The following is a 17,729-nucleotide window of genomic DNA, read 5'->3' as shown; positions in this document are numbered from 1 at the left end:
AACATAAATTACATGACATATGCCAGTGATATTAAACCTGATACTGATTCTGATTCTGCAAGTTAGGCCACCATCAATGGCGGTGGAAGGCAAACACTATTCTTTGAGAAAAGAGGGATGTTTCAGAATGGACAGCCTCATCATGAGAACAGACGTGGTGGAACTGAGAGAAGAGAGTAGCATTTTTACAAGTGACAGAGTGGGAAGAGGTCTCTTCGAGATAGCGATGAGAGTCAGTAGGTCTGTAAAAGATGTCAATAGATAGTCCGTCTCCAAAGATGGAGACAGGGTGATTGAAAAGGGGAGAGAGCTGTCAGAGATAGATCAAGTTAATTATGAGGTCAGGGTGAAAGTTGATTAAATTGTCTAGTTCAGAATGGGTGCTGAAAGCAGCATAATTGCAGTCATCAGTGTAGCGGAGAGAGAATTTGGGAACATTATCAGTGTAGGCTTGGAACATGGGCTGATCCAAGTAGCTGACGAAAAGGCAGGCATAGCTGGGGCTTTTGTGAGTGCCATTGGCTACACTTTTAGTTTGGAACAGGTCAATTGGCTTTTTGGGACCAGTTAAGGCGCAACTTAAATAAATTCTGCTTGTAAGGCAGCAAAAGTTTTGAACAACGGGGAAACAGCTATTAACTCACCATGAATTTGCATAACATTAGCAGGGTACTGAAGAAAGAGAAAACAAAGAATAAATTTCAGGAGACAAGCTGTGAAATTACTGCACAGGAATCTGAAAGTAGGAAATAATGGATGTGAATACTCTCACATCAGAAAAACCTCTAAACTTTAACAAAAAGAAACAAGGGAATACCCTTACAAGGTCAAAAGGTGTGTGTAAATAAGCACAAGTAGGTCATCAGAAAATTTTAAGGATTGCATAGTCTCCAGTGTAATACGGATTGTAAGAATTTGATAGTGACTGACTGTGGGTTGACCACTGTGAACATACTATTGCTGTATGTCGTCAATGATTCTGAACATTTATAGTGCTGAAAAAAAATTTGTCACCTAGCCTAACCTTACTAACTTGTTTCAGCTACTGAAGCTACCGCACCCTGTCAGACCACTTAACCACACTGTGCTGGATTAGAGGAACCAGCGAACCAAGGCTTAATTCGCAATAGTATATGAACTGTTAAGTTGGCCAAGAAATGAGTGAATATTTTTGTGGAATGAAATATATGTCAGCTTTCAGTGTTCAGACAAAAAACCTACTAATCCAGATCTGGAATCCCCACTGAAGTTAAAAACATAAACACGAGGAATACTGCAGATGCTGGAAATTCAAGCAACACACATCAAAGTTGCTGGTGAACGCAGCAGGCCAGGCAGCATCTCTAGGAAGAGGTACAGTCGACATTTCAGGCCGAGACCCTTCGTCAGGTCTAACTGAAGGAAGAGTTACTAAGAGATTTTCAAAACTAACTAACTCTTCCTTCAGTTAGTCCTGACAAAGGGTCTCGGCCCGAAGCATCAACTGTACCTCTTCCGAGAGATGCTGCCTGGCCTGCTGCGTTCACCAGCTACTTTGATGTGTGTTCCCCACTGAAATTAATGGGATTGCTGAACCCAAGGACTTGAGTAGTGTCTATTCAGCCTAGTTCTGGAGACTTCTCTATTGGATTCTACGTTGTGTCCAGTCAGGAGTGTAGTGACAGCTGTAGCATCATTTGTCACATCAAGTATCTTGGATTTATGTTTCCAGCAGCTCGTTCACAGAAATCGGAGACACTGCAGTTTCTAGGGTGAAAGTCACAGGTTGCAGTCTGCAACGCTGATGCACAGCCAGCAAGGTTCCATCTTTCAAGACTACAAATCTCTTTTCCTCTCTCTACACTTAGGTTTTTAAAATATAAGGATGATGTCAATTAAATGCTCAATTGTCATTTACTGGACGTCACATCATGGTTCTTCATTTGATTCTCTTCCCCCCACAAAAAAAAGTTTCAATCAAAAACAAGAAATAAATGTTCAGTATCGGACCCAATGCAATTGCAAAATATTCTCTTGGGTGTCCAGAATTAATTTGTGTTACATGTTAATAGCATCATTTATTTATCATTTGTAAACAAGCCATAGTTAACTGAATATAATAACATTTTGAGAAATGTGGAGTAAATTTTGTTATCCTGAAACTACCCTTTGGTGCAGGGGTTCACAACCTGGTGTACACGGACCCCTCGGTAAATGGTAAAGCTTCATGGCATAAAAAAGGTTGGGAACCCCTGCTTTAGTGCAACCTTTTTCCTTACGAGAGACTTCAGAGAAGACAGCATTCCAAAGGCATCGATTGCAACTTTTAGCTTATCTGCTTTTGATAGTTTCCTTTGCACATTCAGGATGTTAAGCAAATTTAAGTGCTTCTTGTCGCAGTGGCTGAAAGAGAGCTGCAAGGCAAAGGACATTCTATCGACTGCACAATGGACCATGGAACCGCAATCGTCCTGTGGAACTAGGTGGCTCTGCCATGTTATGAAGTTTCACAGGTTTACTTGCAAAGAGCAATTTAGTTAAATATATATTTCAAAAGTAATGATTTATTTGTCTCCCAGCAAGGAACATCAGTTCATTTACAAATACTTGCCCAACTTCAGTGCTCTGATATTTAAAAAAATCCCTTCTGGTTATCTGAAATGATGTTGTGCCATAAAGGTTTTGTCTGATTACTGCCATCATTGACAGGCAGAAAAAATGTGTCACAGCCACCTTGACTGGAGACTCTGATGTAGCAGCTGAAAGATTCCTTCAATTGCCTAGCTGGCAAAAGTTTTATTCTTATACAGATCTATTTACTAAGGTCATTATATAATTGATATTTCTTATCTGTATCATGGGCTAATAGTTACTGCTACCTTGCAACAAACTACTTTTCTGTTTTCATTGAGTAAAATTGTGTCATTTAAATTTGTTTTCTCCACCCCCCCGCCCCCCGCTTTCCCATTTGATTCAGAGGTTCCTCCTTAGCTACACTCTGCCATAACCATGTCAGGATTTCCAGACCCTAGGATATATCTAGAAGTTAGACATCTTTGTTTAAGACAACGCTCTTTTATGATTAACTAACATGAGGCATCATTTATCAAGTGTGCATCGATCTGTGTCAACTACAATCTACTACTCTCTGTCTTTGAATGCACCCCCATCGAGGAATGTTAATGAAAGAGATCCAGAGAAGGGAATATGTACTCTTGCAATGTAAATATGAAACTCATGATTTCCCTTGCATCAAAATATAGAAAGCAAAACTCACGCCTTAACTTTCTATAGATGACTTATTATTGTGATTAATCATGAAAAGATTCTATTTCATGCTAAGAGCTGTTTTGTTTTGCTTTATTGATTTATTTGAAGAACATGAAATGTATCACTTGGTTTTTCTCCTTTTCTGTCCTGCAGGCAGGGCACATACTAGGAGAGAGCTCCCTGTAATATACATCACTCCTATGACTATTCTTCAGGTGTGAGCTTAGGCAATTAGTGTCAAAAAACAATGGACACATTTAAGTTCCTGCTCTGTATGCCACCTGTCAATGTGAGCTTGATTAGACAGCAAAATGGCAAAAATGATGTCACTCCTAACACTAATATAATTAATATTACATTTGCCATTTACAACAGGAGCACCTGAACATCGCTGTTGTCAAAGTACCCTTTTATGACCTTATCCAGTATTCATGCACAGAAATGCAACCTCTCAAAGAATTGTGCGTTCATTTATTTTTACAATAATGAAGTTATGCACATTCTAGGCTTGCCAGAACTTTTCAGCAATAAAAATCAAAAGGGTAATTGTCTAGAAATTATTCCCCAGTCAGTGCTGCTAAGATGGAAGTCGATGGAATTGAATTTCAGAGCCAGAGAACAATGAGCTGTCTACTGCTATTGAGTAGGTGTAAAATTCTGGGAAAATACTGTAGTTTCTAGAAAATCACCAAGCATTAAGTCAACAATGTGCCTCTAAATCATTCAAACAGAATATGGATAAACGTAGATAAATCATTCAAAACAGAATATGGATAAACGTAGATAATTTCATCACTACTAGATGTCAATTATGTATTTATATTCTTAAGAAATAAATTTGAGCACGTGTTTGATTGTTAATAACATTGTCCCCGGGTCACTCATCCATCAAAATACCTGTTGTTTTATCTTTGCCTTTGGATCAGCTATCATCACCCTTATCCTCACCTGCTTTCAGAATGTCAATTCATTTTTCCAAGTTCTGTGCTATTGTGGATGAAGGCTTAAAGCAAACTTGGGTAATGAAGGTTTTCCCCCTTGCTTACAAATTGCAGAATTTTGCCTGTCCTGAGTACTGTTGCCTTATAATCAAATCATCCCTTGCTCTGTATCCTACCTCTGTGGTATTCTAGATTCATTTGGGCTTTTTAATATCTTGCTCCAATATTCTTGTTTCTCATTGAAATCATCACTGGCTACAACTCTCAGAAGAAGCAGTGTTCTCATCAAGACCTTTCTGAAATACTGCACCGAATAACATTTTCTCTCTCTCTCTCTCATCAGTTTCCGTGTAAGGTGCTGAATCTTTTCAGCATTTTCTGTTTTGATTTCAGTTTCCACATCTTTGAATGTTCATGGCACTGCTTAAAACAAATCCTTTTATTATAAAATATTACTTTCTCTTATAGTTTCAAATATCAATTGATAATTGTTCCTGTAAAGCACTTTGAGATATATTACTACACTACAAATTCCTTATAAATTAAACTTTTTGTTTTCCTACCTCTTAATGCAAGATTATCTACCTCAGTGAAAACACTTGAAGCCCACAAGGTTAAATCACGTTTATGAGAATGAATTTCTGAAAATTATCGTGTTAATAGCTTGTGTAAATCAAAAAGGTACATTTCATTCTATGAACATTTAATTAATAAACATCTGACATATCTTGAAAGCATGTGAGTGAAATATATGTTATTGTTCATGTACATTTGTGCTATTCTCATGAAATAAAACTTGTACATTGAAAATGAAAATACATCGTGAATGTTATTATTCAACAGTATTTGAACTTTTAAAAAATTGCTGAAGTTTCAATGAAATAAAGAAAACATTAGGTTTTTTAACAATACAAATTTAATATGTCCAGAGGGCTTGCTTGCATGGTTCATCTCACAAACCAACTCTTGTGCTTAATGCTTTTACATATGGTTGAGAAAACAGAATAATATTGAAGAAAATTAATTCCAAGATAAACACTTTGCTCAACCCTGTCTTCTCTGTGGTTTCAAGCAGCTAATTTTTTTACTATCACAGTTCAGTTGTTTGGCCCACAAACACTGCCTATTAACTTTTTCTTATTGCCAGTTTCCAAATGAATTTTACAGTTGTTGCAAGCATATTGATGATATTGCTGCTGCCTGCTAATCTACTAATTAGAATAAGAGATGACTAACTGTATGAAATGAATTATGCAAGAATGAAAATTGGAAAATTATTAATGAGGGTGACTATATGTGAGTCAAATGCAGAAGAGCCAACCTGCCCATGTTAAAGCAGGATTTTTGCTATTTCCAATGATTAATCAAGAACCACTTCCCTAATAAAAGCGCAATTTAAATTATTAACACCAAACATACTGTCACTAAAATGTAGAAGAGTGGAAGATGCAAAACTAATCACTCTGCAGTCAGGCTTACTAACCTAAAATTGTTGCCAGAAGACATGCTTTTGGTGGTTTAGAAATTTCAGATAATTGCATTCTGCTTATATCGCTATTCTCTTCAGAACAATGTGCTGGATTATTTTAGATGTGGCACTTTGTCCAAACCCACCACCTGCAGGACCCTTCTCCCACACTAACCTGATCTTGACATAGAGAGCAGGTTAAGCTGAACCTCTCAACCCAAGAGGCCATATCCTACAAGGAGGAGAGGGCATAGCACTTTTAAACAGTGTTCAGGCATCAGAACCCAGGTTCCATTCCTCATATTTTTTTTCCCCACAGGATCAATGTCCTCATTCAAATCAGAATCGTGTTTACTATCGTTGGCGTGTCATGAAATGTGTTGTTTTGTGGCAGCAGTACATTGCAATATATAAGAATAAAAACTATAAATTACATTAAGTACTGTATATATAAGTTGTATAAATAAATAGTGCACAAAGAGAGGGAAAAGTACTGAGGTAGTATTCATGGATTCATTGTCCATTCAGAAATCTATTGTTCGAGGGGAAGAAGCTGTTCCTGAAATGTTGACTGTCTTCAGGCCTCTGTACCTCCTTATTGATGGCAGCAATGAGAAGAAAGTATATCCTGGGTGATGGGTGAATGGGGTTGCACTCATCATATGAGTGATAGTGCTAGTATAAAGCTCAGTGTGAATAACTCATTGGTAAGTCCAGTGACAGAGTGGGAAATCGGATCTTCTGGCACATCACCTCCAGCTCATCTCTGACATCAGCATTTTATATCACTTAAGTTGGAACCTGCAATGTGCAAAACCACATACTGCAGTTGGTTGCTGTTTCTCTCTGGGCTGCAAGAAAGATTGATCTGAAACATTGACTGTTTATTCATTTCCATAGACACTGCCTGATCTGCTGAGTTCCTCCAGCATTTTGTATGTGTTGCTTTGGATTTCCAGCATCTGCAGAATTTCTTATGTTTGTGAGTGAGATTTACATAAAACACTATAGAAAATGAAATCATGACCGGCAACTGTTCCTACAGGATATCTATATAATCAGAGTTCTTTGGCTAGCTCTTTGAATTAAATTATTTAATCTATTCTGTAGTCAATTGTTAACTTTAGAAAGGGAAGTTGGGAGACAACGTGGCAGTCCTCATGGTGAATCAGAATTGGAGAGAGTTAGCAGCTTCAAATTCCTGACCACTCACATCTTGGCTGATCTGTCCTGGGCCCCACATACATGTAGTATCCCAGTACGTTTCCCTTCTTAGAAGCTAACGAAGTTTTGGCATATCACCAAATACTCTGACAAAACTTCTATTGATGCACTGTTGAAAGTGTGTGTGCTGGTTGCATCATGGGCTGGTGCAACAATTGCAAAGCACAGGAACGCAAGGAGTTGCAGTAAGTAGTGGACACCATTTGGCCCATCACAGACACAACTTTTCCCACCATTAACAGCACACATAGGCATCTATCATCAAGGATCCCCCACCATCTGGTACATGCAGTCTTCTCTCTTCTACAGTCAGGAAAGAGATAAAGAGCCATCTGGTTGAGGGACAGCAACTTTTCAACAGCAATCAGATTCTAGAACTGATCTGCATATTGTTAATCCTACCTCAAACCTTGCTTTCCACTACTAAGGATTTGTTTCTAATTGCATTTTTATTTCACGAATACCTTGTTTTACACAGTTCCTTTTTCCTCTTAACTGTTAGACAAATTATATACAATTTATGTATAAGGTATGTTTTGCATGTTATCTGAACCAACCTGCCTGTGGTGTTGCTGTAAATAAGCTTTTTTTTTTGTACCTCTATCTCACTGTACTTGTGCATGTAACAACAAATTCGACTTGACCGGATGACTAGACACCCTAAATGAAGATGAATTTGGGATTTACATCCAATGCTTTGCTTTGTTAGAGCAGGTGTAGAATGAGGAAAAGAAGAAAAAACATAAATTGTCTTCTAATTGCTGACATTAAATACATTATTATGATACACACAACGTAGTACAGAACAAATTACTAACAGCATGTGATGAGTAGGAATAGTTTTTGAACTTTAATCATTCAAATTAAGCCACCATTGTGGTATATGTCAATATCAGTGCTTTTAGTCCTGAAATTATAATTTAAATTATCTTAAATTAACAGCAGGAAAATCTTTTGGTGCATCCATGAGGTTTCTTATTAATTAGGTTTGGACTGTTTCTATCCATTTCTTAATGGACACTAATTCACATAAAAGAGTCTATAATTCAAGATTAATTGGTACTGATTTGGCAATCTCTTTCTCCACTCATGACCATAAGGACTATTACTGTTATGGCTAAAACTATTAGGATAGTATATAAAATGTTCTTGATGAGGAAAGATATTAAGACCTTCCATCTGACTTAAACTATATTTAGTTTAATGCATGTTCAGTAATGATCCATAGTGTTTCCCAACATTTTTTACAATTATAAACAAATTTATTTTATTTCCTAAGGTAATGGGGTATTAATATCATCCATATTTTCAGATTTCTCTTAAGAATAAATTTCAATTAGCCCAATTAGTTAAAAATGTGGTAATTACACTTTGGAATCTTAACTTTGGAATTGATCGGAACTCCTCTGAAGAAGAGCATAAGAATAATCAACCCTGATTGTCTACGAATTCAGGTTAAAGATATGATATCCTGTAATTGCAGGTGAAATAGTGTCAGAACAAGTGTTTGCTCCGTCCAAATGTGGGCACAATGGAATTATTTTAATGATTGACTCTCATGAATTCTGAATTCTTAAGAAAGATGTCAAGGAAGAACTGACATTCCACTGTTAAATGGTCTCCTTGAGAGCTTTTCTATTGCTTGTGCGGCATGTAGTAAGAGGGCTTTTGCTGAGGCGGGTAGGGGCAGGGGGAGAGGCAGAGTTGATGCTTTGCTGCTGCTTGTGTGTGGGAGGGGGAGGGGTCTTTGGGGGTCCTAATTGGAGGGCTTACCTCAAAAATGCAGGAGAACAGATCCAGCCTGGATTTTACTGTTAGAAGCAAAGAAATGGCACAGGAGATTCATCTTGTGAATATTTCATCAGAAATGTTTTCTAAAGTTGTATGCAATCCAACTTTTGCTCTTCAAAAGGCATCAGGAACGCATAGGGCAAAAATCACTGCCTTTCAACAGAAAAAGAAGATTATTGAATGGCTGTGGTACATGAGGAAATTGTTTGGCCCACCATGTCCATACAATCACCACAAAGATGCAAAGCAAGTACAAAATAAATATTGGGAAAGACAGACAGGATGAGGAGGGAACAAGTTCAAAAAGTTAAAAGTCTCTAAAACAAATTAATTTTTGAAGGCGCTTGAGAGTACATAAAACTTCACAATAATCACTAACTCTTGAATGCAGAAGCCTTCATTTTTAAGTGGCTCTCCCCCAAAGGAAGTCAATGGGCAAGCCCAGCGTTTATATGCCACTGTTTTTAACTAGTCTACCATAGAAGGATGTCATAATGTCTCCTTTGAAATATACGGATACCTCCGGCAGCAGATTCAAGATTTTTATGTTTAACTTTATGAATGAATCCTAGTTGTTTTTCCTAAATCTATTCCTTTGAAACTGTGACTGCTATTAAACTAACCATTGCTATCCACACAATATCCATGTCTAGGCTCACTGGCCTCACCTGGGCTTAGCTTCTAGTCACTAAGTCTGGAAGTCATCAAAGCCAGTGTACGCTGCTGTCGAAGTAAGTGACACTGCAGACTCTAACATTGAAAAAGAAATCTGCTGAAATCCCTCTCGCTGTAGCAGGAGCAATACCTCTCCTTCATTAGAGAGGGAGCCTGTGGGTGTTGAAGTATTGGGATGAACGGTGCTTTTTTTGTTGGATGCTAGATCATGGTCTCCTTGTGAGCTTTTCTATTGCTTGTGTGGCATGTAGTAAGGGGGCTTTTGCTGAGGCGGGTAGGGGCAGGGGGAGGGGCAGAGTTGATGCTTTGCTGCTGCTTGTGTGTGGGAGGGGGAGGGGTCTTTGGAGGTCCTAATGTTCTCCTGTCACTTATTCTTTGGGATTTTTCTTTTGTTTCATGGAATTGTGGGAAAAGTAAGAATTTCAGGTTGTATACTGGATACAGTCTCTGATATTAAATGGAACAATTGGACCATTGAACCCTGAGCAACATATTTCAAAAGGACCTACTACTTAGGATCCTGAATGTGCGAACTTAAAAGTTCTGTTTGGCTACACTGGGGCTAGAAAGTTCTGAGCATCGTGCTAGCACCATTTTACCTCGTTCTTCTGGTTGAGTTGGTGCAAGACTGAAGGAGTTAAAATTAATTCAATGGTATCACAGTAGCTGATTCTTAATCAGATGAGCCTCTCCCCAGATAGAAAACTGAAGATGTGGAAAATAGAAATCATCTGTCAGAACATAGATTAGGAACATGTCTCATGTAATGAAATTAATAAGATTCAATTCCTGGATGCATAATTCATCCATGCATTTCCTAATTTAGTTCAATATGGGTTTGTGAACACGCAATTTCTAAAGCTTACAGCTAAAACATATTATAAGAATAAATCTCAGTCACCTTTTATAAGTCTCTAATTTCTACCAGCTCTGCAATTTATCTGAATTTTAATAACTATTTTGCTAATGTCATGTAACAGAGCCCATGCAAAGGCTGCCCACTACAAGTGCAGACCCTCAGATGAAGGGCTGAAGGTGATATGTTTTTTAAACTGGTTATATTTTAAAGGAAGTGAGGCTCCTAATATCTCATTTAGTCTTATCCCAATACCATAAATTAAGCTTAGAAAACATGAAATGGAATATTGCTTTTAATTAGATAACACCTGAGCTAATTAGCAAAAATCCACCATATTGTTTTGGTGTCAAAAATCTACATCCGTAAAGCTTTAAGATTGCCAGTATTTATTTACTCAATGAAGTGTAGATGTTCAAAGATAAAATGTAATATTCATTCAGAATTGCATTTGCATATATTAACATAAATGCCAATCATCTGCATTTTACACAAATTTGAACGGATCAAACTTCAACCTGCTGAATCTTCACAGAATCTAATTTTTAATGAAAGATAGTAATTGCATTTACAAACAAGAGAAGTTATGCAGATTCTGGAAATCCAAACAATACATACAACATGCTGAAGGAACTCAGCAGGCCAGGCAGCATCTATGGAAAAATGTACAGTCGACGTTTGGGGCTGAGTTCCTTCATCAGGACTGGAAACATCGACTATACTCTTTTTCATAGATGCTGCCTGGCCAGCAGATTTCCTCCAGCATTGTGTTGCTAGTAATTGCATTGAAAGTTTAAGTGGAAAGAGCAGATACCTACACAGTTATTAATCCAGTTTCAATCAATGTCTGATTTATTTTGATCCCATATATTTAAAGTAGATTTTAGTACTTTACATGACTAAGTCTGGCAGCAGATGTGTAGCTTGAAGAAGCAGCTGGACAAACTGTTCGAAAGATCCATCTTAGAAAAAAATCTGATCTCTTGCCTTAACAACCTGGCAACATTGCTTTGGAGTTAACAGGCTGGTAAGACATTAAAATTGGATGGCATTTTTTTGGCAAAAAACCAACAATATGAAGAGTGCACACTGAGAAAATATGTAATATTACTGACACGGGAATATATACCACCCTGACTGCTTACCGACAGGATACTGTCTTGACATATCTGTACATAGAATGCATGAGAAACAGACGTGACTAAAAGTTGTCCAATTTTCTATTCTAGAATGGCATAAGGAACAGAGGGGTTTTTTAATGAACTTTTAAAACAGACTGTGTGCTAAAATAACTTGCTTGTTTTCATTTTAAAAAGTTGTTTCTTTCCTTTTTTTTCCCTCTGAAACCTTGGTTCCAAAAAATCTGGATTCATCCCTAATGCCTTTGAAAATGCTAATCCACAAAATATTGGCAGAATGAAACCCATTCATTAGCTTTTCAAAATGCCATTAATCTCAGAACCTTCTACATCGAAACCCTCTAGTATGATAATAGTTAAAACAGCAAGAAAGATGATACTCACTTGAGAAGTCAATGGCCTAATTTATTTACAAAGAACCATTTCACAGACACAGCAGAAGGCAAGGTTATAATGAAGCTGATACACAGAGGGTTTGCTTTCATCAAGTAACCATGGGTGCAATATTTGTGGTGCAAAATGAGGGCTCAGGGCAAATTTTACCACCTTCAAAGAGTGTTAACAGGCTTAATCTTTTGTATTTAAGGGAATAGATTCTTCTGTACGGTTGCTGGGAAGATTTATGTTTGAAAGCGTCAGAGATTAAAAAGAACTGTAAGAGACAATGAAAATTAGAAGCTAAAGTGCAGACTGTAAAGGAACATGTGAGGTAGGGTTACAGTTAAGGGTCAAATACAAGAGATTCTGCAGATGTTGGAAATCTTGAGCAACACGCTCAAAATACTGGAGGAGCTCAGTAAGTCAGGTAGGATCTGTGAGGGTGTGGATGTTTCAGGTCGAGAACGTTCATCAGGACTGGAAGTGAAGGGGGCAGAATCCAGAATAAGGAGGAGGGAGGAGGAGGAGGAGTACAAGCCGGCGGGTGATAGGTGAACCCAGGTGAAGGACGGGGGATGAAGTAAAATTTGGGAGGGGATAAGTGGAAGAGAGAAACTGCTGAAGAAGAAGACCTTGAAAGAAAGGAAGGAGGAGGGAAACTAAAGGGGAGTGATGGGCAGGTGAAGGAGTATGAGCTGGCTGCCCTCTCCCCACCATCTGCCCCCTTTCCTTTTCAGTCCTGATGAAGGGTATTGGGCTAAAATGTCAACTGTTTATGCCCCTCCATTGATCTTATCTAACTTGCTGAGTTCCTCCAGCATTATGAATCTGCTAAAATTGCTAAAATTACAGAATACTATATAAAGTGATTAGAATGTAGAGTCCACATTAATGCATCGTAGTTATAGTATCCTATAGCAGTTATATGTAGGAATATACAAAATAGGAGCAGCACTAGGCTATTAGGACATCTGAAGCTGATCTAACCTTCAGTGAGAATTTGGCTGATCTTTTATCTCTAACACCATTTTTTCTGCTCTTTTCCCATACCTTTGGATTTCCTTAATATCCAAAAAGTGGTAGTGGTAGGCAGAGAGTTTAAGTTGCTTTTCTTATTGGAGTCCTGAGCCTAGTGGTGTGCCACAGGAACTGGTGCTGTATCTGCTCTGGTTTGTCGGCTATATCAGTAATCTGGATGACAATGTCGTAAACTGGATCTGCAAATTTGTGGATGATACCAAGACTGGGGGCGTAATGGACGGCAAGGAAGGCTATTGACATTTGAGGTGGGATCTGGACCAGCTGGAAAAAATGGGCTGGAAAACGGCAGATGGAATTTAATGCAGACAAGTATGAGGTATTGCACTTTGGGCAGACAAACCAGGGTAGGACTTACACGGTGAGCTGTAGGACATTGTGGAGTGCAGTAGAACAGAGGAATCTGGGAATACAGATCCATAATTCCTTGAACGCAGGTAGACAGGGACTTAAAGTGAGCTTTTGGCACATTGGCCTTCATAAATCAAAGTATATAGTGCAGGAGTTGGGATGTCATGTTGAAGTTGAGTAAGACATTGGTAAGGCGTAATTTGAAGTATTGTGTGTAGTTCTTGTCACCTAACAACTAGAAAGATATCAATAAGAGTGAAAGAGTACACAGAAAATTTACAAGGATGTTGCCGGGACATCTAACCTGAAGAACTCTAGAAATTTTCAACATTTGAATGAGGTCAGCTTTCATTCTCCTGAACTATACAAAATACAGTTTAATTTCTCATTATATGACAGAGGAATAATAATGCTAAGAACCAGCCTGGTGAAACTTCATGAAACTCGCACAGAAATCAGAATTGTAGGTAGCAATCCAGGTCATCAAGACCTTGTATGTTTGTAGTAAGGCTTCCTTATTCTTATACTTACATTCTCTTCCAAAAAGAGGGAAAACATATAATTTTCCTGTTACATCTGCACATTTGCTTTCAGTGACTTACAAGCAAGAAAATCTAAATCTATTTGAACATTAACACCATTTAAAACACAGCCACACTTTTTCTTTTGCTATTATTATTAAGAGTTAATTTTTAGCCTTTACCCAATCTGAATAACATTATAAAACTGGGGTTCTTAAACTTTTTTATGCCATGGACCCATTTGGCAGTCCGGTGAAGGTGATGGACCTTTCTCAGAATAATGTATTGAAGTATATAAAACAAAATGCATAGGATTACAAAAGAAACCAATTATATTGAAATACAGTGAGCAAAATATATATAAAAACAATTCTGTGATATAGTAATATGTGTGTATCTTTATTAACTCATTAAATAGCAAAACTATACATTTAAAATATAGGCAAATTAATTTTTTTTTATTTTTAAAGAAATTTCAGTGTGAAGGCTATTGTTGCTTTGCTTGAATAAGAACATTAAACTCTGAGGTGGTCTTTGACAAAGCAACATGCATGTCACGGTGGACATCCAACCAATTTTGATTTTTTGTTTTAAAGGTTACCAGTGTTTAAATCCTGATTTGCAAAAATATGTTGTTGCAAATGGTATTAAAGCTTCCATAGCTCACTTTACAAGGTGAGGATTGGCTTCTCTCTAGGACCGCCAGTTATCTCCAAGGCTTTATGAGTTAAACTCCAATGAGTTAGTTTTTTCTCCTGAGTTCAATGAGTTCACCTTTGGCTAGATCAACATCTTCGATACAGTTTATATCACAGAGAAAAGGAGCGAGGATCCATGGTTCAACTTTCATGCCATCAGGGTGGAAATAACTTTTGAAAGAGTTCTGAAGTGTTTCCAGGTGTTCGCAGATGTCTCTCTTAAAAGAAATTGACAGAAAATATTGTATTCGATCCAATTTCACAAACTCCGGAGGGGTCCATGGAACCCAGGTTAAGAACCCCTGTTCTAAAGGAACTTTGGATTATGTTGCTCTGTGAACCTTGAATAATTTAATTCAATTGGATGGATTCTTCCCAAATTCTGAGAACTGCTCTAAGATACAACCACTGTTGCTTTTTTTTGCACCAGATTCTGGAACTAAATATTTCTAAATGCAAAGCAATAAAGGATTGGTTTTGAGATAAGACCACAGATAAGTCAGTCCTTATGCAGAGCAGATTTGGGTACAGGAGTCCCACTTCCCCAATTGTATGCAAGACTAACTGGATGTATGGCATCTAATAACAAGTGATATTTGGCATTGTGACTGAAGGGGCTTTGTTGCACTGTGGCCTGAGTTGTTATACCTGTAATTGATTAATATTTGGACATACTTTATTTTATATTTTCAAGATTTTAATTGTTTGTTAGCATTTTAATGTCCATCCATTTATTAATCAATAACTTGAGTTAATAGCATATGCTCCAAGTAATTTTATGTATCACCATGTTTAAGATTTGGCATAGACAGTGCTGAGCTGGTTGAAGATTTTTTTCCTTGTGAGAACATCAGATTTGGTGGCTTGCATTTCTGAGTGTCAGGAATAATTTAGTGTGAAACTTTCCTTTCTGCATTTTGATTATTTCCAGGCAAATAATTCTGCTCTCAAGGACACTCAATTAAATATTTCTGCTTTTGGAATTTAGGTTTTAACAACCAACAGATGTTCTAATTAATTATTTTTCAGGATCCGTGTAATGCTCACAAGGGCAGCATTTATTTCAAGCTCCCTCCATGAAGCTGGTTGTAAGCCACCTTTCAGAATTTCTGTGAATCTGCTGTTCAAGATATACCTGTAACGCTGTTTGGTCAGGTGTTCCAGCATTTGGATCATTACAGTTAAAGAATATTTTTTATATTTCCAAGTTAATTTTGCATGCAACTTGAAGGACATAATGCATGTGGCAGTATTACCATGTACTAGGTTCCCTTGAATTTCTTGATAATAGGATCATGGATTTTGAAAGTGTAGCTACAGTAGCCTACACAACTACCTGGCACTGCATTTTGTAGATGGTATTCATAGCAGCCGCTAATCATTAGTGGCTATCAATCAAACAGGTTTCTTTGCCTGACAAAGGGTCTCGGCCCGAAACGTTGACTGTACCTCTTCCTAGAGATGCTGCCTGGCCTGCTGCGTTCCACTAGCAATTTTTATGTGTGTTGCTTGAAATTCCGGCATCTGCATATTTCCTCGAGGTTGCTTTGCCTAATGTTTTATCTTTCTTCATTTTGCTTCCTTACAAATTTAATTAGCACTCAGACTGTAATTTCTAATATAATATTAACATTAAAAAGCTACACATTTCATTTCATGGCAGCTTTTCAAAGTGAATTCCAATATTTGTGAATTATGGATAGATTTGGGGTATCAGGATGAGTTACTCTATCCTGTTCTTCTAACCATGATATTTATATAATCATTTAAAAATGGAACAAATGATAAAAGAAGCCCACTGTTTATTCCTTTTATAGATGCTGCCTGACCTGCTGAGTTCCTCCAGAATTTTGTGCGTGTTGCTCAAGATTTCCAGCATTTGAGAATCTCTTGTGTTTGAAACTATAAGAAGCAATTAAAAAAAGCATTTAAATTGCAAACAAACACCAATCATTGTATCAAAAGAAAACGGTATAATTCCCACAGCGAGCTTATAGGATCAAAATAAGCTGCAGAATTTTGTGAACTTAGTCAGCTCCATCATGGTCACTAGCCTCCTCAGCATCCAGGACATCTTCAGACAGCATCCATCATTAAGGACCCCCATCATCCAGGACATGCCCTCATTTCATTGCTACTGTCAGGGAGGAGAAACAGGAGCCTGAAGGCACATACTCAATGATTCAGGAACAGTTTCCCCCCCTCTGCATCAGATTTGTGAATGGACATTGAGCCCATGAACACTACCTCACTATTTTTGCTTTTTTTTCTCTCTATTCGCACTACTTACTTAATTTATTTGTATATATATATACACACACTTACTGTACTTTACAGTTTTTATTATAATGTATTGTTGTCACATAACAACAATCTTCATGACAGACACCACCACTACTAAATCCGATTCTGATTTTGATTTTGACTCTGATTCTGATTCCGATATTTGATTCAGACTGCAGCATCCTGGGAACTGCTGGCAGAATGTCACTCAAACTTAATTTTATTCAGAAGTTCTGCAAGATCAACTCTAAGTTTAGAATTTTGAGGCCGATGCCTCCAGGCATAAATATTACTTCAGTTACTCATTGACATAGAAGGCAATTCTGTGGGTGATTTAATCATATCACTATGAGCTAACTTTATAATGTTAATATTATATTAGAAATTACATTCTGAGTGTAAATTAAATTCATGGGAAGAAGATTGAAGAAGGAAATAACAAATGAATTTTTGAGTGTTATATTTAATTTGTTCACTTTTCATCTGATAAGAATTTTACAAATGATTAAAAGTCAATAATTCGAACATCAGCTAGTCAGGTGGAAGACTCTTGAATTGCAGTGTATCAGTTAAAATACATATGAGCCAATCAGCTATATAAAAAAGACTTTATCAAAGTGCAAAGTGCATTTGTAATCAAAATATGTATACTATATACAAACTTGAGATTCATCTCCTTGCAGGCAGCCACCAAACAAAGAAACCCAGTTAGAACCCATTAAAAAAGACTGTCAAACATGCAATGTGCAGGGAAAAAAAAAATCATGCTAACAATAAAAGTATGCAATTAACATTCAGAACTGAAGTTCATGAAAGTGAATCCACAGCCACAAAGTTAGTCATCACGGCAGCCGATACAGAAGCCCATTTGTTGCAGATCACAGCCTTAGTTCGGCACAAAGATGAGTAAATCTTGAAGAGCAGCAATCTGAACCAGACTGTCCCACGCCTCCAGCCCTGACACCCTGACCTTTTCAGTCTGGCCCGGTGCTTAAATTGTCCAAACCCCAGATTGTTCCTCGGACTTGGACTCGGGCCTTGCCGCTTCGATATGCTCTTGGGCCCAGGCCCTTCAGCCTCTATTTAGCCCAGGGCTTAAGTCAGTCAAACGTTAGGC

Source organism: Mobula hypostoma, chromosome 19 (genome assembly GCF_963921235.1).
Source record: "Mobula hypostoma chromosome 19, sMobHyp1.1, whole genome shotgun sequence".
NCBI lineage: Eukaryota > Metazoa > Chordata > Chondrichthyes > Myliobatiformes > Myliobatidae > Mobula > Mobula hypostoma.
Note: the sequence above shows the minus strand (reverse complement) of the source record.